The sequence below is a fragment of the Choloepus didactylus genome, chromosome 13 (assembly GCF_015220235.1).
Source record: "Choloepus didactylus isolate mChoDid1 chromosome 13, mChoDid1.pri, whole genome shotgun sequence".
NCBI lineage: Eukaryota > Metazoa > Chordata > Mammalia > Pilosa > Megalonychidae > Choloepus > Choloepus didactylus.
In genome coordinates, this window is record NC_051319.1 from 40,637,582 (window position 1) to 40,662,164 (window position 24,583).

Below are 24,583 nucleotides of genomic sequence, written 5' to 3' on the forward strand. Positions count from 1 at the left end.
TATCCTAAGGAATTCACTAAAAAGCTATTAGAACTAATAAACAAGTTCAGCAAGTTTTCAGGATACAAGTATAATATACAAGAATGAACTGTAGAAAAAGATGGGAAGTAGAGTCGCTTTCCCAGTTGCCAGTCAATATATATTTGCCCTCTTTTATCACAAAAAGGGGAAGAAATATTGCATTGAATGAAGATTCCTCTTCATTTCAGCACTTCTTTTTCTCCGGTAGTTGGCTTTTGAAAGAGGATGACAATGGAAGAGATGAAAAATGAAACTGAGATCACTTCTATAGAGGGATTTCTATGCCCCTCTACGTAGTCATGTACCCTGTGTTTAATGAGCTAGAACCAGTAAACTTGTCTGCAGCTCAGACACTGAGAGCAGCTTTCATTATGGCTGAAAAAGAAAATCTGGGTCTCACACAAAACATCATTACGAAAATTTTAGAGGAAAAAGTGTAGTAGTTAAGTTCACAGAGTGTCTCCTTCATAGGATAGCTGATGATGTAGAAGAATATATAACTGAATGATCAGAGCCAGAATTCCAAGACCTAAAGGAAAGCCACCAGTATTAAATTCTCAGTAAGATCCCAGATAAGTTCAGTGACAGAGGGAGGTTTTTGCAGACAATCAAGGATATAGCTTATGCAATAAAAAGGACTTCTTGATACAATGAATACTGTCTTCAAGAAATATCAATACCAGAACAGCAGGGCGCTTGAACACCAAAAGAATTTGTGAAGTATTTAAAGTATGCCAAAAGTTTCAGTGATACTCTGAAAGCCTCTTTTAAAGATGGAAAGGCAATAAATGTGTTCATAAGTGCCAACCAACTAATACGTAACCAACTTGATACTTAAGATCTTCAAAACTGTGGCCTGGAGGACTCGGGCAAGATGGCGGCATAGAGAGGAGTGGAAGCTAAGTAGTCCCCCTGGAACAACTACAAAAAACCAGAAACAACTAGTAAATAATCCAGAATAACTGCAGGGGGACAAACGAGAACAGCCACTCATCATACACCAACCTGAATTGGGAGGAATACCCGAGAACACAGCATAAAATCTGTAAGTAAAACCTGCAGAACCAAGTCGTGAAACCCCCTCCCCCATAGCCCGAGCTGCAAAGCCTCATGGTGCCGGAGAGAAGCTCTCTCCCAGCAAGCAAATACAGCTCAGCTGAGCTCCAACTGGGGTTTTAAGCAGCGAGTGTGAACTGCTCACTACAGGTACGAATCCCCAAAAAACAGACAGAGGCTTTGGGTGACGACTGACCTGGGAGAGCCAGAGGGTCACCTTGGACTGGGTCTGAAGGGGACTATCTGTTTCTTTTTTGGCTCAGTGGAGAAAGCCCCAGTCATTTTCAGTTTCCAGGGAAGGGTGGAGACAGCACAAGCAGAGAGGGAGACCATTGAAATGCTAATGACCTCCACCTGAGGGGTCTGTCTTCTCTAGGAGGAAAGGGGTGGGGCCCTTTCCATTCAGAACCAGACCCCAGAGCCTGGGGGAACACAGCCACACCTCCTCACACCAGTCAAGAATTATAGGCTAACAGGCATCACCTGCTGGGCAGAAAAGCATAGTGACCCCAGGCATCAAAGGGTGGAGCAATTTTCTAAGACACACCAGCAGGGAAACCAGATACTGAATATTTCTTCCCTCTGGGACCTGAGCCTGTTCTGGTCTGGGAAAACCTGATTTGGATAAGCAAGGAAACCATGCCTAGACAACAGAAAATTACAACCTACACAAAGAAAAACAAAGTTATGGCCCAGTCAAAGGAACAAATGTACACTTCAACTGAGATACAGGAATTTAAACAACTAATGCTAAATCAATTCAAAAAGTTTAGAGAAGATATTGCAAAAGAGATAGAGGCTGTAAAGGAAGCACTGGGCATGTATACAGCAGAAATCAAAAGTTCAAAAAAACAACTAGTAGAATCTATGGAAATGAAAGGCACAACACAAGAGATGAAAGACACAATGGAAACATACAACAGCAGATCTCAAGAGGCAGAAGAAAACATTCAGGAACTGGAAAACAAAACACCTGAAAGCCTACACGCAAAGGAGCAGATGGAGAAAAGAATGAAAAAATATGAGCAATGCCTCCGGGAACTCAAGGATGAAACAAAGTACAATAAATAATGTATGTATCATTGGTGTCCCAGAAGAAGAAGAGAAGGGAAAGGGGGCAGAAGCAATAATAGAGGAAATAATTAATGAAAATTTCCCATCTCTTATGAAAGACATAAAATTACAGATCCAAGAAGCGCAGCATACTCCAAACAGAAGAGATATGAATAGGCCTACGCCAAGACACTTAATAAACAGATTGTCAAATGTCAAAGACAAAGAGAGAATCCTGAAAGCAGCAAGAGAAAAGCGATCCATTACATACAAAGGAAGCTTAATAAGACTGTGTGCAGATCTCTCAGCAGAAACCATGGAGGCAAGAAGGAAGTGGTGTGATATATTTAAGATACTGAAAGAGAAAAACCACCAGCCAAGAATCCTGTATCCATCAAAGCTGTCCTTCAAATATGAGGGAGAGCTCAAAATATTTTCTGACAAACAGACAATGAGAGACTTTGTGAACAAGACACCTGCCCTACAGGAAATACTAAAGGGAGCACTACAGGGTGATAGAAGACAGGAGTGTGTGGTTTGGAACACAATTTTGGGAGATGGTAGCACAACAATGTAAGTACACTGAACAAAGGTAACTATGAGTACAGTTGAGAAAGGAAGGTGGGGAGCATGTGAGACACCACAAGAAAGGAGGAAAGATAATGACTGGGACTGTGTAACTTGGTGAAATCTAGAGTATTCAACAATTCTGATAAAATGTACAAATATGTTCTTTTACGAGGGAAAACAAGCAAATGCCAACTTTGCAAGGTGTTAAAAATGGGGAGGCATTGGGGGAGGGATGCAATCAGCATAAACTAGAGACTGTAACTAATAGAATCATTGTATTATGCTTCCTTTAATGTAACAAAGGTGATATACTAAGGTGAATGCAGATAAGAGGGGGGAATAGGGGAGGCATGTTAGATACTTGACATTGGTGGTATTGTCTGATTCTTTATTCTACTTTGATTTAAGGTTATTTTTCCTTTTGCTGCTTCCTAGCTGTCATTTTTTTTTCCTCTTTCTTTTGCCTCTCTACCTTCTTTGACTCTCCCTCCTGCCTTGTGGAAGAAATGTAGATGCTCTTATATAGATAGTGGTGAAGGTGGTGAATACATAAATGTATGACCATGCAGAAAATCATCAATTATTTACTTGGGATGGAATGTATGGTGAGTGAACAAAACCATATTAAAAAAAAATGGGTTGATGACAAAACCTCGAGGGCAATATACTGAGTGAAATAAGCCAGACACATTAGGACAATTATTGCAAGGTCTCACTGATAGGAACTAATTATAATATGTAAACTCATAGACATGAAATATAAGGTACCAAGATATAGGACAAGGCTTAAGAATGGGGAGTGGTTGCTTAGTATGAGCAGAATGTTCAATTAGGATGAACTTAAATGTTTGGAAATGAACAGGGGTGTTGGTCGCAAGATGTAAGAATAACTAACAGCACCGAATCTACCGCAGGATTTACCCTCAGGAAGACGGTTGCTGCAAACAAGAGGCTAGGCCTCCCTATAATTGTGCCTAAGAGCCTCCTCCCGAATGCCTCTTTGTTGCTCAGATGTGGCCCTCTCTCTCTAGCTAAGCCAACTTGAAAGGTGAAATCACTGCCCTCCCCCCTACATGGATCAGACACCCAGGGGAGTGAATCTCCCTGGCAATGTGAAATATGACTCCTGGGGAGGAATGTAGACCTGGCATTATGGGATGGAGAACATCTTCTTGACCAAAAGGGGGATGTGAAAGGAAATGAAATAAGCTTCAGTGGCAGAGAGATTCCAAAAGGAGCCAAGAGGTCACTCTGGTGGGCACTCTTATGCACACTTTAGACAACACTTTTTAGGTTCTAAAGAATTGGGGTAGCGGGTGGTGGATACCTGAAACTATCAAACTACAACCCAGAACCCATGAATCTCGAAGACAATTGTATAAAAATGTAGCTTATGAGGGGTGACAATGGGATTGGGAAAGCCATAAGGACCGCACTCCACTTTGTCTAGTTTATGGATGGATGAGTAGAAAAATAGGGGAAGGAAACAAACAAACAAACAGACAAAGGTACCCAGTGTTCTTTTTTACTTCAATTGCTCTTTTTCACTTTAATTATTATTCTTGTTATTTTTGTGTGTGTGCTAATGAAGGTGTCAGGGATTGATTTAGGTGATGAATGTACAACTATGTAATGGTACTGTGAACAATCGAATGTACGATTTGTTTTGTATGACTGCATGGTATGTGAATATATCTCAATAAAATGAAAATTAAAAAAAAAAAAAAAAGAATAACTAACAGTGCCAAATGGTGTGTGAATGAGGTGGAAAGGGGAAGCTCAGAGTCATATATGTCACCAGAAGGAAAGTTGGAGATCAAAAGATGGCAATGTATAAAACTGAATCCTATGGTGGGCAATGTCCATGATCAACTGTACAAATACTAGAAATCACTTCCATGAACCAGAACAAATGTATGACAATACAATTAGAAGTTAATAATAGAGGAGCATATAGGGAAGAACTATATACCTTTTACAAACTATATACTACAGTTAGTAGTATTTCAGCATTTTTTCATAAACAGTAACAAATGTACTATATCAATACTATGAGTCAACAATTGAGGGGGGTTGGTTAGGGATAGGGGAGGATTAGAGTTTCCTTTCCTTTTTTTCTTTTTTCATCTTTCACTTTATTTCTTGTCTGGAGTAATGAAAAGTTTCTAAAAATTGAATAAAAATTAAGTGTGATGGATGCACAGCTGTATGAGGGTACCCAGGGGCAAGTGATTGTACACTTTGGATCTTTGGATAATTGTATGGTATCTGAACAATCTCAATAAAAATGAAAAAAAAAAAAAGAGAGAGAGAGAGAGCAACTAAAGAGACAATGGCAGTTAAATGCAATCCAGGATCCTGGACTGGATCTAGTAATGGAAGAGAAAAGGCTCAGAAGGATGTTATTGGGATGTATGGAAGAATTGGAATATAGACTTTCAGCTGAAATGTGCATGGAAGTATGTTTTCAAAGAGCATGATGTATACAATCTATTCTCAAATGATAGAGAGAGATAGAGAGGTAGAAAGAGAGAGAGACAGACAGAGAGAGACACACACACACAGAGAATGATACAGCAAATGTGGCAAAATGTTAAAATTGGTGGATCTTGGTATCTGAGAGGGGGTATATATTGGAATTGTCTATGGGTTTTGTATTACTTTTGCAACTGTCCTATATATTTGAAATGATTTCAAAATGAAAAAGTGTAAGAAAAAAAAAAGAGAGGAAAAAAAAAAAAAAAACAACAAAAAACTGTGGCCTGAAAGGTGTATATGTTAAGAGATGTACTTCTCCATGGCAGTACTGAATTACCTTTATCTATAAATTTTAAACTTTGACTGTATAAATTATCAGTCCCTCCTAAAGTTACCTAATTCAGGATGTTGAATGGGATTATGTCCATTTTACACCACATTTTTGTAAAATGTAGCTTAATCATCTCATACTGAAGATTTTGCATCACTTTTGCTATTATCATTCTCTTAAGAATTATAAGCCAAAAGAATCTATGCCTTAATGTTTCATTATGTAACATTCCTTAAAAGAATTGTAAATATTGATATTTGTTTCTGACATTTTAACTTGAAAGCAGTATGATGCAAGATAACATATTTAACAATATTTGGTGGCAAATATTCAATAAATAGTTTACATCTGTTAAAAATAAAAGATTGAATTGTATTTCTATCGACTTTTGGTAAACAATCCAATATGAAATTAAGAAAATCATTCCACAGACGTTTGCACACTGGTGTTTATGGTGGCAGTATTCACGATTCAGAATGGATGGAGGTAGCCTAAGTGTACATTGACTGATGAATGGAATGGCAAACTGTGGTATATACATACAATGGAATATTGAGTGGTTGCAAGAAGGAATGACTTTATAAGTTATGCAATTAGGTGAATGGACCTTGGCAGTATGTTGAGTAAAATAAACCAGAAATGAAAAGACAAAAAAAAAAAAAAAAAGAAGAAAGAAGAAAATACAAGTATTCAATTTACAATAACATTGAAAAAATAAACTGCTTAAGAATAAATTTAAATAACAGAAATGAAAAACTTATATTCTGAAATATACAAAATATTATTTAAAGAAATTAAATAAGACCTAAATAAATGGATAGACTTCCAGGTCCATAGATTGGAAGAATTAATATTGTCAGGATGGAAATACTCCCCCTTATGGTTCTACAATTTCAACAAAATCCCACCAAAACCCCAGTTTGTTTCTGTGCTGGTTTGGATGTATTATGGCCCCCAAAATGCCATTATCTTTGATGCAATCTTGTGGGGGCATATTGATTAATCTTTTTGATTAGAGTGTGACCTTTTGATTGGATGTTTCCATGGAGATATGACCTACCCAACTGTGGGTGATGACTTTGACTGGATAATTTCTATGAAGGTGTTACCCCACCCATTGAGGGTGGGTCTGAATTAAATCACTGGAGCCATATAAATGAGCTGACAAACAGAAGAAACACAGTGCATGGTGCAACTGTGAGTGACATTTTGGAGAGCAACTGAGAGTAACATTTTGAAGAAGAGCTGCAGCTAAGAGAGGGCAAAATGCCCTAAGAGCAATATTTGGAAACACTGTGCTGGTTCAAATGTATTATGTCCCTCAAAATGACATTATCTTTGAAGCAATCATGTATGGGCAGACATACAAGTGTTGATTAGATTGTAATTCTTTGAGAATTTCCATGGAGATGCTACCCACCCAACTGTAGGTGATAACTCTGATTAGGTAATTTCCATGGAGGCGTGGCCCTGCCCATTCAGCCTGGGCCTTGATTAGTTTACTAGAGCACTATATAAGTTCAGACAGAAGGAGCGAGCTTGCTATAGCCAAGAGGGACACTTTGAAGAACACACAGAAGCTGAGAGAGGAGCTGAAACTTACAGAGACATTTTGGAGATGGCCCTTGAAAGAAGTCTTTTGCTCCTGAGAAGCTAAGAGAGGACAAATGCCCCAAGAGCAACTAAGAGTGACATTTTTGCGGAGCTGCAGCCTAGAGGGAAACATCCTGGGAGAAAGCCATTTTGAAACCAGAACTCTGGAGCAGATGCCAGCCACATGCTTTCCCAGCTAGCAGAGGTTTTCCAAACACCATTGGCCATCCTCCAGTGAAGGTAACTGATTGTTCATGCCCTACCTTGGACACTTTATGGTCTTAAGACTGTAACTTTGTAACCACATAAACCCCCTTTATAAAAGCCAATCCATCTCTGGTGTTTTGCAAACAACAGCATTAGCAAACCAGAACAACAATCAATTGATTTTCAAGGATGTCAAGGCATTTTAAGAGTGAAAGAATAATTTTTCAACAAATGTCACTGGAACAACTGGATATATAAATGTGAAAGAAAGAATTTGGACCTGTACCACACACCATATACAAAAATATATGAAAACTAAAAATGGATCAAAGACCTAAGTAAGAACTAGAATGAGATACTCTTAGAATAAAACATAGGTGTGAATGTTTCTTTCCTTGGAATAGACAAATTTTTCCTAGATGACACTCAAAGCATGAATAAAAACAAAAACAAAAAAACCTAATTGGCCTTTTCATCAAGTTGAAATCTTTTGTGCTTCAATGTAAAACATTGTGAAAGGAAAGCACACAGAATGGACTAAAACATTAACAAATCACATATCTGAAAAGGACTTGTATCCAGAATATATTAACAATGCTTCCAAATAAATAATAAAAAGACAAATAGGCCACTTATAAATAGGCAAAGGGATAGAGAGGAGGGGAATCTAGTTAGTCCCCTGTAGCAACTAATGAACAACCAGAAACAACTAGTAACTAATCTGGAATAACTACTGGAGGACATCTGTGACTGCCCACACATCATACACCAACCTGGATTGGAAAGAATGCCTGAGCTTGCAGCATAGAATCTGTAAGTAAAATCTATGGGACAATGCCAGGAGCCCCCTCCCCATGTGGCAGACTGAACTGCAAAACCTCACTGTGGTAGAAAGCAGCACTCTCTGACCAAATGAATATAGCTCAGCTCAGCTCCAACTTAGGTTTTAATTAACAAATTTGGACTGCTGAATGCAAACTACAAACCCCAAACAAGCAGACAGAGGCATTTGGTGATGACTGACCTTAAAGAGCCAGAGGACTCCCTTGTCTCTGGAGGGGGACCCAAGAAATACCAAGTGTCTTTGGCCAATGGGTGAAATTGTGGGGCTGTGGGCTGGCTCCAAAAGAGGGATTTCTGTACCTTTTTCTCTCTCTCAACCTGGACAGCAGAGTGGAGAAAGCCTCAGCTATTTTCAGTTCACAGTGCTCTGACCCAGAGAGGGGTGGAGGTAGCTGAGTCAGAGAGACAAAAGGAGCCATTCAAATGCAGATGATAACTCTGTAGGGGATGAGTCTTCCCTAAGAGGAAGGAGGAGGGGCTCAGCTCTACTACCTACCTTCCATTCAGAACCAGACCTCAGAGCCTGGGGGAAAACAGTCAAAACAGAAATGGAAGGGGCCACATCTCCTTACACCAGTCAGGAGCAACAGGCTGACAGGTGCCACCTGCTGGACAGGTTAGGAAAAGAACAGCAGTGAGAGACCTCACAGGAAAGACTGTCAATCTCTAATACACACCCTCAGGGAGACTTGAAACTTAATATGAGCCCATTCTGAGATCTGAACCTCTTCCGGTCTGGGAAAATCTAATTGAGGTGTCCAAGTAAACCAGACACCTAGACAACAGAAAACTGCAATCTACACTAGGAAAATGAAGATATGGCCCAAAGGAGCAAGATTACACCTCAGTCAAGATTCAGTTGAGATACTGTTTCATTTTAATAAAATAATCTATTCAAGGTTTTCAAAGAAATATGCTAAATCAAATCAAAAATCTAATCCATGAGTTCAAGGAAGAGATGGCAAAAGAGATGAAGGCTATAAACAAAAAAACTGGGCAAACACAAGGTAGAAATTGAAAGTTTGAAAAAACAACTGGCAGAATATATGGAAATGAAAGGCACAACACAAGAGATAAAAAAGCACAACAGCAGCTCTCAAGAGGCAGAAGAAAACACTCAGGAACCAGAGAACAAGTTACCTGAAATCCTTCACACAAAAGAACAAATGGAGAAAAGAATGGAAAAATATGAGCAACATCTCAGGGAATTAAATGACAATATGAAGCACATGAATGCATATGTAATGGGTGTCCCAGAAGGAAAAGAGAAGGGAAAAGGGGAAGAAGCAATACTAGAGGAAATAATCAATGAAAATTTCCCATCTCTTATGAAAGACATAAAATTACAGATCCAAGAAGCACAGCATACCCCAAACAGAATAGATCTGAATAGACCTATGCCAAGACACTTAATAATCAGATTACCAAATGTCAAAGATAAAGAGAGAATCCTGAAAACAGCAAGAGAAAAGTGACCCATCACATACAAAGGAAGCTTGATAAGACTATGTGCAGATTTCTCAGTAGAAACCATGGAGACAAGAAGGAAGTGGTGTGATATATTTATGATACTGAAAGAGAAAAACTGCCAACCAAGAATCCTATATCTAGCAAAACTGTCCTTCAAATATAAAGGAGAGTTTAAGATATTTTCTGTTAGACAGAAAATGAGAGTCTGTGAACAAGATACCTGTGCAACAGGAAATACTAAAGGGACCACTACAGATACATAGGAATAGACAGGAGTGAGAGGTTTGGAACACTATTTTGGATTATGGTAGCACAGTAATGTGAATACACTGAACAAAGATGACTATGAGTATTGTTGAAAGAGGAAGGTTAGGAGCATGTGCAACACCAGAAGGAAAGAGGAAAGGTAAAGACAAGGACTGTATAATTCATGAAACCTAAAGCGCTCAACAATTGTGATAAAATGTACAAATATGTTTTTACATGAGGAAGAACAAATCAATGTCAACCTTGCAAGGTATTAAAAATGGGGCTGTATTGGGGAGAAAAATACAATCAACACAAACTAGAGACTATAGTTAACAGAAACTATAGTCCTTCCTTTAATGTAACAAAGGCAATATACCAAAACTAAATGCCTATAAAAGGAGGACGTAGGGAGGGGTATGAGACTCTTGGCATTGGTGATGTTGTATGACTCTTTTATTCTACTTTAGTTTAATCCTATCTTTCCTTTTTTTTTCTTTTTAGCTGTCATGTTTCTTTTTCTTTCTTTCCCTTTTTTTTTTCTCTCTACCTTCATTGACTCTTCTTTCTTCATGGAGGAAATGGAGATGTCTTTACATAGATAATGGTGGTGGTAGTGAATACATGAATACATGACTATAAAGGTGTGACAGTTTGAATGTATTATGTCCCCCAAAATGCCATTATCTTTGATGTAATCTTGTGTGGGCAGACTATTGATGCTAATTAGATTGTAACACTGATTGGATAATTTTCATGGAAATGTTGATCTGCCCACTGGGTGGGTCTGAATTAAATTACTGGTGCACTATATAATATCAGACAGAAGCAGTGAGCTTGCTACAGCCAAGAGGGACACTTTGAAGAAAGCACAGGAGCTGCAGATGAGAGACAGTTTGAAGACAGCCATTGAAAGCAGACTCTTGCTCCAGAGAAGCTGAGAGAGGACAAATATCCCAAGTGCAACTAAGAGTGACATTTTTGAGGAACTGCAGCTTAGAGAGGAACATCCTGGGAGAAAGCCATTTTGAAACCAGAACTCTGGAGCAGATGCCAGCCACGTGACTTCCCAGCTAACAGAGGTTTCCTGGGCACCATTGGCCATCCTCCAGTGAAGGTAACCGATTGCTGATATGTTGGAACCTTTATGGCCTTAAGACTGTAACTGTGTAACCAAATAAACTCCCTTTTATAAAACCCAATACATCTTTGGTGTTTTTGCATTCTGGCAGCATTAGCAAACTAGAACAGATTTTGGTACCAGAGAAGAGGGGTGCTTTTGCTGCTGAGTTTGCAAATACCAAACATGTTGGAGTGGCTTTTTCAATGGATAAGGGGAAGGCTCTGGAAGATTGTGAGGAGCTTGATAGAAAAGGCCTAAACTGCTTTGAAGAGACTGTTTGTCGAAATATGGACTCTAAAGATACTTCTGATAAGGCCTTGAACAGAAATGATGAATGTGTTGTTGCGAACTGGAAGAAAGGTGATCCTTGTTGAAAAGTGGCAGAGAATTTGGCAAAATTGAGTCCTGGTGTAAGATGAAAGGAAGAATTTGAAAGTGACAACCTAGAATACTTAGCTGAGGAGATCTCCAGACTACATGTGGAAGATGTACCCTAGCTTCTCCTTGCAGTTTATAGTAAAATGCGAGCAGAGAGAGATAAACTTAGAACTGAACTCTTGGGTTCAAAGAAACCAGAAGCTGATGGCTTGGAAAATTATGGGCTTCCAGAGAGTGGAATCCCAGAAGCTACAGCCAAATATGAGGATGTAACCAAACCTGGAACCCAGCCACCATTTCAGTACAAGCCAAGATTAGAAAAGGAGTTAGGCAGAAAGGATTTGTGGAAAGTCCTGTTGTCTGACGGCTTTGACACCTGTGTGCTTCATGTGAAGCCAACAGAATTTTTGTGATATCTTTATAGACAGAGCCATTGCTGATCTGGACTGGAGGAAAAAGACAATTAACAAATTGAAGGAAAAATTTCTTCAAAAACAGAGCCATGGAGGTTGAGGTCTGGAGTCAAGAGGCCTTGGGTTGGGAGAACAGAGCAGCCTACATTCATGGAAAGGGTGAGATTGCCCTGGAGGTTGAGGGCGGGCCTTCTGCCTCAATGCTCAGGAAATGTTCTGCCACCCCAAGCCCCAAAGAGGCTGGAGCACATTCCCAGGGAATTGGGGACAGCCTGACTGCCACCCCACTGTTCTGAAGGGGTTGAGCATGTACCCCAGAGATGGAAGGGAATCTGGGTGCTGCCCCAATATTTGAGGAGGGTGGGGCCAAAAATGTGGTCCCCCCAATGTGTGGATATGTTGGAGCACTCACCCAAGCATTTGGAGAGGAAAGGGCTGCCACAAAGGTCCTTAGGAAGGGTCAGACTCCTGCTGTCTCAAGCCCCAAGGATGCAACATCATTCTGTAAATGACTCTCAGACTTTGAAATCTAATGGAGTTTGTCCTGCAGGTTTTAGGAACTGTTTTTGTCCTATGAACCCTGCTTTCCTTACTGTTTCTCCTTATGGCAATGGAAATGTTTATTCTATGAACGTCCCTCCTTTGTATATTGGAAGCACATAACTTGTTCTAAGTTCACAGATCCACAGCTAAAGGAAAATTATGCCTTAGGACTGACCATGCCTTAACTGATTTTAATGGGATCTTGTACTTAACTATTGTTATTGAAATGATTTAAGTTTCTATGATATTGTGATGGGATGAATGTATTTTGCATATGGAAAGATAATGTTTTTCTGGGGTCCAGGGGGTGGAATGTGCCAGTTTGAATGTATTATGTCCCCCCAAATGCCATTATCTTTGATGTAATCTTGTGTGGGCAGACTATCAGTGCTAATTAGATTGTAATTCTTTGAGTGTTTCCATGGAGATGTGCCTTACCCAACTGTGACTCTGATTGGATAATTTCCATGGAGGTGTGGGATCACCCATTGGGTAGGTCTGAATTAAATTACTGGTGCACTATATAATATCATACAGAAGGAGTGAGCTTGCTACAGCCAAGAGGGACACTTTGAAGAAAGCACAGGAGCTGCAGATGAGAGACAGTTTGAAGATGGCTGTTGAAAACAGACTCTTGCTCCAGAGAAGCTGAGGGAGAACAAATATTCCAAGTGCAACTAAGAGTGATATTTTTGAGGAACTGCAGCTTAGAGAGGAACATCCTGGGAGAAAGCCATTTTGAAACCAGAACTTTGGAGCAGATGCCAGCCACATGCCTTCCCAGCTAACAGAGGTTTCCCAGGCACCATTGGCCATCCTCCAGTGAAGGTACCCAATTGCTTATGTGTTACCTTGGACACTTTAGGGCCTTAAGACTGTAACTGTGTAACCAAATAAATCCCTTTTTATAAAACCCAATCCATCTCTGCTGTTTTTGCATTTCGGCAGCATTAGCAAACTAGAACAACAGGAACCATTGATTGTTTACTTAGGACAGAATGTATGGTGGGTGAATAAAACCATCTTAAAAAAAAATGGGTTGATGAAGAAACCTTGAGGGCACTATATTGAGTGAAATAAGTCAGACACATAAGGACAAATATTGCAGGGCCTCAGTGATATGAAGAAATTATAGTATGTAAACTCATAGATATGAAGTGTAAGTTACCAGATATAGAACAAGGCTAAAGAATGGGGAGTGATTGCTTATTATGAGCAAAATGTTCAACTGTGGTGAACTTAAACATTTAGAAATGGACAGAGGTGATGGTAGCACATTGTGCTGAATGGTCTGTGAATGTGGTGGAAAGGGGAAGCTCTGAGTCATATATGTCACCAGAAGGAAAGTTGGAGGTTAAAAGACGGGAATGTATAAAACAGTGAATCTTGTGGTAGACAATGTCCATGATTAACTGTACAAATAGTAGAAATCTCTTTCATGAACTAGAAAAGATATATTACTCTATAACCAGAAGATAATAATAGAGGGGTATGTAGGGGGAAAATATACCTATTGCAAACTATGTGCTACAGTTAGTAGTATTTTAACATTCTTTCATCACCACTAACAAATGTACTGTAACAATACTATGAGTCAATAATGGAGGGGGGAGGTTAGGAGTATGGGAGGAGTTGAGTTTTCTTCTTTTGTCTCTTTTCTGGAGTAATGAAAATGTTCTAAAAAGTGAAAAAAATTAATTATCGTGATGGATGCACAGCTGTATGATCATACTGTGAGTGTTCCAGTTTGCTAATGCTGCTGTTATGCAAAACAACAGAAATAGATTAGCTTTTATAAAGGGGGTTCATTTGGTTACAAAGTTCCAGTTTGAAGACCATAAAGTGTCCCAGGTAAGGCATCAACAATCAGGTACCTTCACTGAAGGATGGCTGTTGGTGTCTGGAAAACCTCTGTTAGCTTGGAAGGTACATATTTGGTGCCCACTTGTTCCCAGGTGGCATTTCAAAATGGCATTCTCCAAAATGTTGCTCTTGGGGCATTTTGTCCTCTCTTAGCTGCAGCTGCTCTTGAAAATGTCGCTCTTAGTTGCTCTCTTGTCCTTCTGTCTGTGAACTCCTTTATATGACTCCAGTGATTGAATTAACACCCACCCTGAATGGACAGGGTAACACCTCCATGGAAATTATCCAATCAAAAATTTTACTCACAGTTGATTGAGTCACATCTCCTTGGAAATAGTCAATCAAAGGATTCCAATCTAATCAACACTAGTACATCTGCCCCCACAAGATTGCATCAAAGATAATGGCATTTTGGGGGACATAATATATCCAAACCAGCACAGTGGGCAATTGATTATACACTTTGGATCTTTGGATAATTGTATGATATGTGAACAGTCTCAATAAAATTAAATGTGAAAAATAGTGTTGCAAAGCTCACTGCAAATACTTTTAAATATGATTGCCAAAACAGTCATATCATGATAAAAAATTGGGAATATAAAAGACAAGTAAAAAAATCACCCATAGTTACACTCTTTACATACCAGCACTGTAAATATTTGGTTATACTATATCTAGTTCTAGCATTTTTCTATTAAGTTTATGTATGAATTTTAATAAATTATTGGCAAACACTTTGTACTATTTATTGACATGCTTTTTCTTTCTTACTAGACAATATATTATAGTCACTTGATAATCTTCTATGTTTTATGTCAATTAACTCCTTGGTTTTCCTTTGTACCAAGATATGCCATAATTCATCTAAGCAATTCCTTCTTATTAAATAAATATTTGATTATTTAAAAAGATAGGCAAAGTATCTGAATAGACATGTCTCCAAAAAAGATATACAATTGGCTAATAAACAGAAAAAACTGTTCAACATCATTAATCATAAGGAAAATGCAAATCGCAACCATAGTGAGATAGTACTTCATACCTTAGAGTGACTATAATATAAAAGATAATAACCAGTGTTAGCAGAGATGCAGTAAATTTGGAACCCTCATACACTGCTGGCAGGAATGTAAATGGTGCAGCCACTTTGGAAAAAGTCTGGTAGTTCTTCAAATGATTAAACACAGTTACTATATGTCCCAGCAGTTCCACTCCAAGGAATACAGAAGAGAAATGAAAACATAAGTTCAAACATAAACTTGGACATAAATATTTCTAGCAGCTTTACTCATAACGATAAAAAAGTGGAAACAATTCAAATGTTCAGCAACTGATGAATGGGTAAATAATATGTGGTATATCCATACAAATGGAATTTGTACTGAAAAGGAATGATGTACTGGTACATGCTAAAATGTGGATGAACCTTGAAAACATGCTAAGTGGAAGTGTTCTTTAACAGAAGACCTCATATTGTACACTTCCATTTAAATGAAATGTTCAGAAAATGCAAATGGTTGTACAAGCATGTGAATATATTAACAACCATTGAATTATACACTTTAAATATGTGAATTGAGTGTTATGTGAATTATGCCTCAATAAAGCTGTTATAAAAAATTCTAGTTATAAGATAGCATAATACAAGATGGCTAAATACAATCCTGTTATTGTATAAAATATATTTCACCAATTATTATTTACATTTAGTCTTTTTTTAAAGACTGAAAAGATACATAACAATTAACAAACAACAATATTTATCTTCACGTGGTAGGATTTTTCCTTATTCTTCTTTATTTTCCAAAATGTCTAAAATAAATCTGGTGAATTTCTTTTTTTTAAAAAAAAAAAAAAGACAATTATCTTCCCTGGCTTATCATTTCTTCCCAAAACCCAGGACTAAATGGTCTTTCACATTATTTCTTGCCAAAGAGTATATTTCTTTTATATTAAAAAAGCCCAATAAAATATTAAATTTTATAACTGCATTTGTTGCTATCAAAGTTGTCATCATTGTTTTTGATTTGTGTGTTTTTCTTATCAACTTATATTTTCAGATGAGAGAAAATGAGACAAATTTATAGATGGAGTCATGAAGCAATGTGAATCCAGGAGGCAAAATGAATGAACTAATGATAAATCACATTAACTATTTCTACAAACTATTCGATAAATGCTTTCCCCAGCATTCTACCTTCATAGACCTTTATCCCAACTATTTCTTCTTTTTATTTTGTCTTGTTTCCATCCTAAATGAGACATACAATGAAATAAGAACAAATATACTCACATACATATGTAAACTTACACAAACATGAAAACACATATAAGCACAGTCACACACGTAAAAATATGGTAGCCCTTAAGAAGATTACAATTTATTTGGCAAGAAATAATTAATGACCTGCTTTTAGGAGCATAGGACTGATAACTTGCCTAGCCTATAAAGAGTTAAGAGTGATTAGAATCATATAAACTGGTGTGTCGGTTTGGATCTATTATGTCCCCCAGAAAAGCCATGTTTTATAATGCAATCTTGTGGGGGCAGACTTATTAATCTTTTAGATTAGGGTGAGACTTTTTGATTAGATTATTTCCATAGAGGTGTGGCCCCAGCATCCAGAGTGGGTCTTGATTAGTTCACTGGAGTACTTAAGAAAGTTCAAGAACCAACACAGAGGCTGACACTTGGGAGATGCTTGGAGATGCAGACAGAAGGATGTTTGGAGATGCTAAGCTAAGAGATGAAGCCTAGAGTTTACCCAGGAGAAGCCAAGAGAGGACCCCTAGATGCTTAAAGAGAAACACCCTGGGAGAAAGAAGCAAGGACACACAGGAGCTGAGAGAGAGGAGTGAAGAGAGAAGCCCAGAGACATTTTGGAGAAAGCCATTTTGAAAGACAACCCAGGAGCAAAGGTTCACAGACAGTAGCCACATACCTTTCCAGCTGACAGATGTGTTCCAATGCCATCAGCTGTTCCTCAGTGAAGGGATTGTCTTGTTGATGCCTTAGTTTGGACACTTTTATGGCCTTAAAACTGTAAATTTGTAAGCTAATAAATAATAAATCCCCTTTACAAAAACCAATCCAATTCTAGTATTTTGCATAATGTTAGCTCTAGCAAACCAGAGCAACTGCATTCAAGGTGAAGCTGTATTACATATTAGTTTTATAATATTGAGTTAATATTTTAAACTTCCTAATTCTGTCTTCACCTATGAAATTATAGTAATTTCTTATCTCCTAGGATTGGGAGAATTAGATGAGATTATCCATCTAACACATACATTTAAGTATTAGTCAACATAAATTAGCTATTAATATTATCATCTTTGTATATCCAAAAGAGATAATTGGGTAGGATGTGTTATCAATATTCTCTGTGGCTGAATGACACAGGAAAGCTAACTACTTCTCAAGAGATAAGTGTCAACATAACACTAACCTTGATCACCACAATAAAAATAACAATACTATTATGATTAGCATTTGTTGTATGATGTCTATGTGCAAAGCACAATACTAATTGTTTTAAGTGAATTATCACCTTAACTGTCACAAACTTCTTATAGAGTAGTTTTTTATGTTTTGAAATTCCAGACCATAAAAAGGTAACATGCTCCAGATTTATTTAAAAAATGAATTTATATCTGTGTATGTAAAGCTGTGTAGTCCTAAAATAATGTTTTAAACTGTTTTCTACAGTGAATCCTGCTTTATTTTACAATACAAATTCAAGTACCTATATTATAAACTTTTCACAAAGAGAAGCAAACCATACTTCTCTCACTGAGAAAAAACTGGGAACTTTGGAGGAATTGTTAAGTGACTTAGCTGTAAAAGGACAGCAGTTACTATCCTACATAAGCTAACTGCTTCATGGGAATCTGTTCTGTATCTCACAGGAAGAAAAAGAAAATCAAAGTCTTTGTTACTGTCCTCCAATGTCAGTCAATGTCATTTGAAAGGTTCTCATCACAGTATAAAGGCAGAATCCACAGCCATGCTCAGTATACTTGAGCATGTTAGAGGAGAAAGGGTAAACTAGAAAAATGCGTCTTTGTAGAACCATATTTTGTCCTACCCTGAATTGCTCTGACGAGGTTAACCATCTCCTGAGCCACAAAGCATTAAGAACACTGTGGGATATTGTTCCCAGTTCAAATAAGTGTTCATTTAAAGTGGTTCCACTATCTTAAAAATTTGGGGAACTAAATAAAACAAAGGCTAATAACTTTTGATTTTATTTAAATTATCACATTGCCATCTTGTGGCTGCAGTTGGTGGAAGGGGGAAAATGATGATCACTGTCAGGCACTGAAGCTTTTCCCTCTGCTTTGAACTTGGATTATTAGGGCATGCTCTCATTTCAACTGACTGAATGAGACATGTGCTCTGTTGCTCAAACTGGCACCTATGGGAACTCACTCCCTCTGCCCCCCCTTACACCTGGAAGAGTCTGATAAAGGACAATGGAACATCTATATAACATGGGAATGTGATTGCTGAGCAGGGAAAAAAATCTTCTAAATTCAGTATAAAATAAGTATAAAACAACTTGAAATCTGCAAAAGCCTTGGCACAGGCATTATATAGTGCTGAAAAGCAGGACTTGGAGTCTTAATTTGCCCAAGAGCCTCCACCATTATCTCTAACTTTGGCATTTATGAAATGAATGATTCTGATAATATAACAGATTTCTAGACATCTAATTCATGCAGCTATGGATAAAGACCACTCTAAGTGAAGGAAGTGTCCCTACTTGGCTGATTCTAGACCTCCATGAAGGTCTGCATCAAGACAAGTTAAATCCCATGCCCATTTCGTTGCCTTAAATTCCCAACCCTATTTTCTTTTGCAGAATTATTTCCAAAAAATATAATTTCAAGCACAAATGGCATGCTCTAGACTGGCTGCACATTAACATCCAATAACATCTGACAGTGGATTCATTCCATCATCAAAACTTTTCAACTTTAGTGTTAGAATCTAAGAGGAAAAATAGAGTTTTCTAAAGAGAAAATTCAGAATTCAAGAATATTCCAGAGCAGGGAAATTTTTCAAGAGAAAAATGATGTAACTGATAACTGAATAAGTAGTCCCTGATGAGTTAGCAAAAGGGAGGGAATAGATAATGGTATAGGAAGACTGGGAGGAGGAAAGGGAGAACAACAAGCATAGTAGGGCATTTAAGGAGGTTATAGAATCTGGAAAATTGTTTGAAAGTACTTTGCAATCTGTGACCCATGACTATCTCTATGACTGACTCTAAAGCAACTTAACAGAGCACAAGTGGCAGTTCCCAAGATGCAAGCAATGTGACCAGAAACCAATGGCAGGGCTGAGGAGGCTGAAAGATTTCCAGTCTGTTCCGTAGGGTTCCTTTGCAAGGGAGCTCTCCAAAAACACAAGCTAACTGCCCCACATATATTACCTGCATTCCCAAGTCCTTATTCATAATGAAAGAATTCTGATTAAAAACATTAAGGCAAGAAATAGCTCTTGCTTCTCTTCAGCTAGTCCCAGCTAGGCTAGTCATCAAATTGTGAGAAAGATCTAAAGTCTTTACTAGGTTTCAAGTGCCATTTGCCATGTCCTTTATATCCCTGAATTTCCACTCTTCTTAAAAAGTCATGGGGGAACCTAAGATGGTGGCTAGGTGAGACAGGGCAAAAAAACACCTCCATGAAAAATACTAGATAAAAACCAGAAGGTGACCCAGAATACCTGTTTCAGCGATGCACCAGCTGGACAAGGTCTGCTAGAACCACAGGGGTCGTGCAATTGGTGAAACCGGGAGTCTGCATTCTGAAATGAGTGAGTAAGCTGGCTGAAAGAACTGCAGCCATGCTGCAGTGTGGGGAAGCTGAGAGTTGGCATTTGGAGATGAACTGGTTCTTTTTTTTTAAAAAAAAAAAAAGGGAAAAACCCAGGAGCGGCTGCAGTTGCAACAGTGGGAACCACGCAGTAAAGCATGGCAGGAGTGGGCTGAGCCACTGCTGCTTGCAGCTGGCTCCCTGGCGAGCTGGAGACACTCCTGCCCAGGGCTGTGCCCACAGCCCAGAGCCATGCCAGTTGTCCCAGAGCTGGGAAGGAGGAACTGTGCAAAAGGTGAGGGGGGGGGAGATGCCCCATTCAGCCATCTTTGTATCAGGCTGAGAATGCCCTTGCACAGCCTGGTGGCCCAGGGCTTCCCTTGAGGGATGGCACACACTTGTAAAGTAGCACAACCTTCCCTCAGCAGAGGTTGTGGAAGATCACAGCTGAGAAGGGGGCCCGCTTGGAAAACCCAGGGATGCTATGTCAATGCCAGTGGTTTGTGGGTCAGCAATAGAGAAAATCTGGGGCAAAACTGAAATGAAGGCTTAAACTCTTGCAACAGCCTTGAATCTCCAGGAACATCCGGGAGGTTTGAATATTAAAGCTGCCCTGCCTCCCTAACCACCTAGACAAATGCCCCACATTCAGGGCAGACAGCTCCAACAACACACCCAAACTGAGTTCACCAACTGAACCCCACAAGAATCATTTTCCCACACACCACAAAGACAAAGTTGAGGAGAACCAACTTGAGCAGTATAGGTAACTCACAGATGCCAGCTGCTGATTAGATAGAGAAAGTGTACGCCACCAACTTGTATTTCTGAAAAATTAGATTGGTAGTTTTTTTTACAACTTGAAAGAACCCTATCAAGCAAAGCAAACACCAAGAGGCCAAAAACAACAGAAAATCTTAATGCATATGATAAAACCAGACAATATGGATAACCCAATCCCAAACACCCAAATCAAAATATCAGAAGTGACACAGTACTTGGTGCAATTAATCAAAGAACTACAATCGAGGAACAAAATCATGGCAAAGGATATAAAGGACATGAAGAAGACCATGGCACAGGATATAAGGGACATAAAGAAGACCCTAGAAGAGCATAAAGAAGAAATTGCAAGATTAAATAAAAAAATAGAAGATCTTATGGAAATAAAAGAAATTGTTGGCCAAATTAAAAAGACTCTGGATACTCATAATACAAGATTAGAGGAAGTTGAACAATGACTCAGTGTCCTAGAAGTCCACAGAACAGAAAATAAAAGAATGTAGAAAAAAATAAAAAAAATTGAAATGTATCTCAGGGATACGGTAGATAAAATAAAACATCCAAATTTAAGACTCATTGGTGTCCCAGAAGGGGAAGAGAAGGGTAAAGGTCTAGAAAGAGTGTTCAAAGAAATTGTTGGGGAAAACTTCCCAAACCTTCTACATAATATGAATACACAAAGCATAAATGCCCAGTGAATTCCAAATAGAATAAATCCAAATAAACCCACTCTGAGACATATTCTGATCAGACTCTCAAATACTGAAGAGAAGAAGCAAGTTCTGAAAGCAGCAAGAGAAAAGCAATTCACCACATACAAAGGAAACAACATAAGACTAAGTTGTGACTACTCAGTGGCCACCATGGAGGCGAGAAGGCAGTGGCATGACATACTTAAAATTCTGAGAGAGAAAAATTTCCAACCAAGAATATTTATCCAGCAAAAGTCTCCTTCAAATTTGAGGGAGAGCTTAAATTTTTCACAAACAAATGCTGAGAGACTTTGCCAATAAAAGACCTGCCCTACTTCAGATACTAAAGAGAGCCCTACCAACAGAGAAACAAAGAAAAGAGAAAGAAATATAGAGAATTTTAATGGACATATATAGAACCTTACATCCGAAATCACCAGGACACTCATTTTTCTCTAGTGATCATAGATTTTTCTCCAGAATGGACCATATGCTGGGACATAAAACAAGCCTCAATAAATTAAAAAAAAAAAAATTGAATATATTCAAAGCACATTCTCTGACCACAATGGAATACAAATAGAAGTCACAAATAGAAGTCAATAATTTTTTGAATTGTAACTCCACTATTTACTTCCTACAGGATATAAAATACACAAACTCTCATGACAAATCTTTAGTGGTTTTGAACTCAATGTAAAATATGTAATTTTTGACAAGAACTATATAAAGGTGGGGGAATGGAGGAGTATAGGAACATAGTTTATGTGTCCTATTGGAGTTAAGTTGGTATCAAAGAAAAACAAGATTGTTATGGATTTGAGTTTAATTTTAAGCCCCACAGTAAATACAAATAAATTATCAGAGAATATGACCATAGAGATGAAAAGTAGAGTATGGGTTAAGAGAAATGGGGGAGGGGGCAAGGGGAAGTTAAGAAATGAGTGTAGGGTTGCTGTTTGAGGTGAAGGGAAATTTCTAGTAATGGATGGTGGGAAGGAGATAGCATTACAATATTCTAAATGTGATTAACCCCACTAATGGAATGCTAGGGAGGGGGTGGAATGGGAAGATTTAGGCTGTATATAGGTTTCCACAATTGAGAAAAAAAGAAAAGGAAAAAAGACAGTCTAAACAGATGACAATCAAATGCCAAGGATGACCCTGGATGGGATCTGAGGATGGAGGACAGGAGGCTCAAAGGGACACAGTTGAGACATAAGGAAAAAAAAAAAAAAAAGGAAATATAGAATGTAAGCTTTGCATCAATGTTGAATCTCTAGTACTTCTTAGCTGCATTTAATGGGATTGCATAAAAGAATGTTCTTGTTCATGGGAAATGTATATGTGAATTATAGTGTTTGTTCAAGGATGTGTGCAGCTAGCTTTCATATGTTCAGAAGACAGAGCAATAGATGATGGATGATAGGGAGGGAGGGAGGCAGGGAAAGAAATAGTGGTGTTACAGCATGTTAAATTTGGTGGTTTGGGGCATTGGGGGAGGGGAGTCAGGGTATGCTGGAGTTCTGTGTATGAGGTTTGTATTGTTTTTGCAACTGTTCCTATAACTTTGAATTTATTTCAAAATAAAATTTAAAAAAGTCATGGTATATTTCATGATATTCTATAGTCTCCCATTAATTCTAGATATGTGGAGTTTTATAAAAAACAGAAATGTGTCTCTATTTCCACATCAATAAATGATTTCTACTCCCTGTATTTATTGCCTACTGCTAAAAGATATGTTACCAAGATTATAATTTGGGGAACATTCACAGTATTTATGTGAATGGATGCTCATTTCAGAAGTTACCAGATAATGGCCTACAGTTTGATCCCTATGGTAATTACTTGAAAGTGCTCAGCAGATCACTAGAGGCATTTGGAAATGAAATTACAAAATTGACCTGATCTTGATATAGAAGAAAATAATGAAGAGAAACAATTTTAATAAAAACAGGATTTCTGCTCATCTGATACATCAATCCTGTGAAGAACACTTTAAGTAATCCTTATAAAGACAAGTATCAACACAGGAGTTTTTGGCTTAGGGAAATTGAAAACAATGCGTAAAGAGAAAACTAGAAAGTTGGAATGAAGTCTGGCTTCATTTTTCATTGGCAGCTTTGTTTGGATATAATAGTTTGTCAAAGGAACAAACTCTGATAAGTTAGTTCACTGGACCAATCGGAATATATATGTTGCAAAATATACAAAATTCCAGCTTGGGTTAAACTTTAAGATGCACTTGTGCATATTTCTCTTATTGTTTTGCAAATGCCCCAGCTTGAGCCTGACCTATTCCCTTTGCTGAGAATCAAACTTGGCCACGCATATCTGTTGTCTACTGGAGGAGACAGGCAGGCAGGTAGTTTTGTGTCTGAGCTGATCTTCTTGAAGAAGAAGGGAATGCACAAAATCTTAGCCTACTTCCAGACTGGAATCTGATCCAAGTAGTGAGTGGTGCTGCAGACATATGTGATGAAGTCATATTTGTGATGCACTAGACTTGGTTCTAGTCCTTGGGTAATGAAATGTAAGTTTGAGTCAGAAAAATCAGCATTTGTCCAGCTCTGCTAAATATTCAGTGTGGCTCTGAGGACCACACACTCACTACTCTGGGTCCTGAATTTGGAAGTGTCAGAATCTGAGCTCAAGCACTGATACCACCATTGTCAAGGTAGGCATCAGCTGGGTAATGACAGACACATACCCATGACTTTTCACAGCCACCAACCATCACGGAGAAGAGCAGAGCTTTAGAAAGAGATTATGGCTGATGTTCACAAGGTGACTGAGGAGAGACAAACACAAACATTGTTTGCATTTTATGTGCTTCAGCCCTCTCCACTTCTTCTGATACCTTGGCATGAGCAATATAATTAAGAAGAGCAAGCCTTCTAACATATCTAACATACATGGAGCAGCATTTAGCTTGAGTCTGATAAGGTCTTTTCAAAATTCTCTGGCCTAGAATTTTGCCTTGGTACAAAGCTTTACACTATCCCCTCCCAACTGAATCATATGTGTATAGAGAAATACAGGTGCAGGTACCTCAACTGGGGCATTTTCCAAGAGAAAAGACAGTGCTGCAAAG

General features: G+C 38.3%; 1 pseudogene; it reads left to right on the forward strand.

Annotated features, from left to right (window-relative positions):
* The first annotated feature begins 246 nt into the window (after nt 1–246).
* Nucleotides 247–24,583, forward strand: part of LOC119507673 — a 47,246-nt pseudogene continuing 22,909 nt past the window's right edge.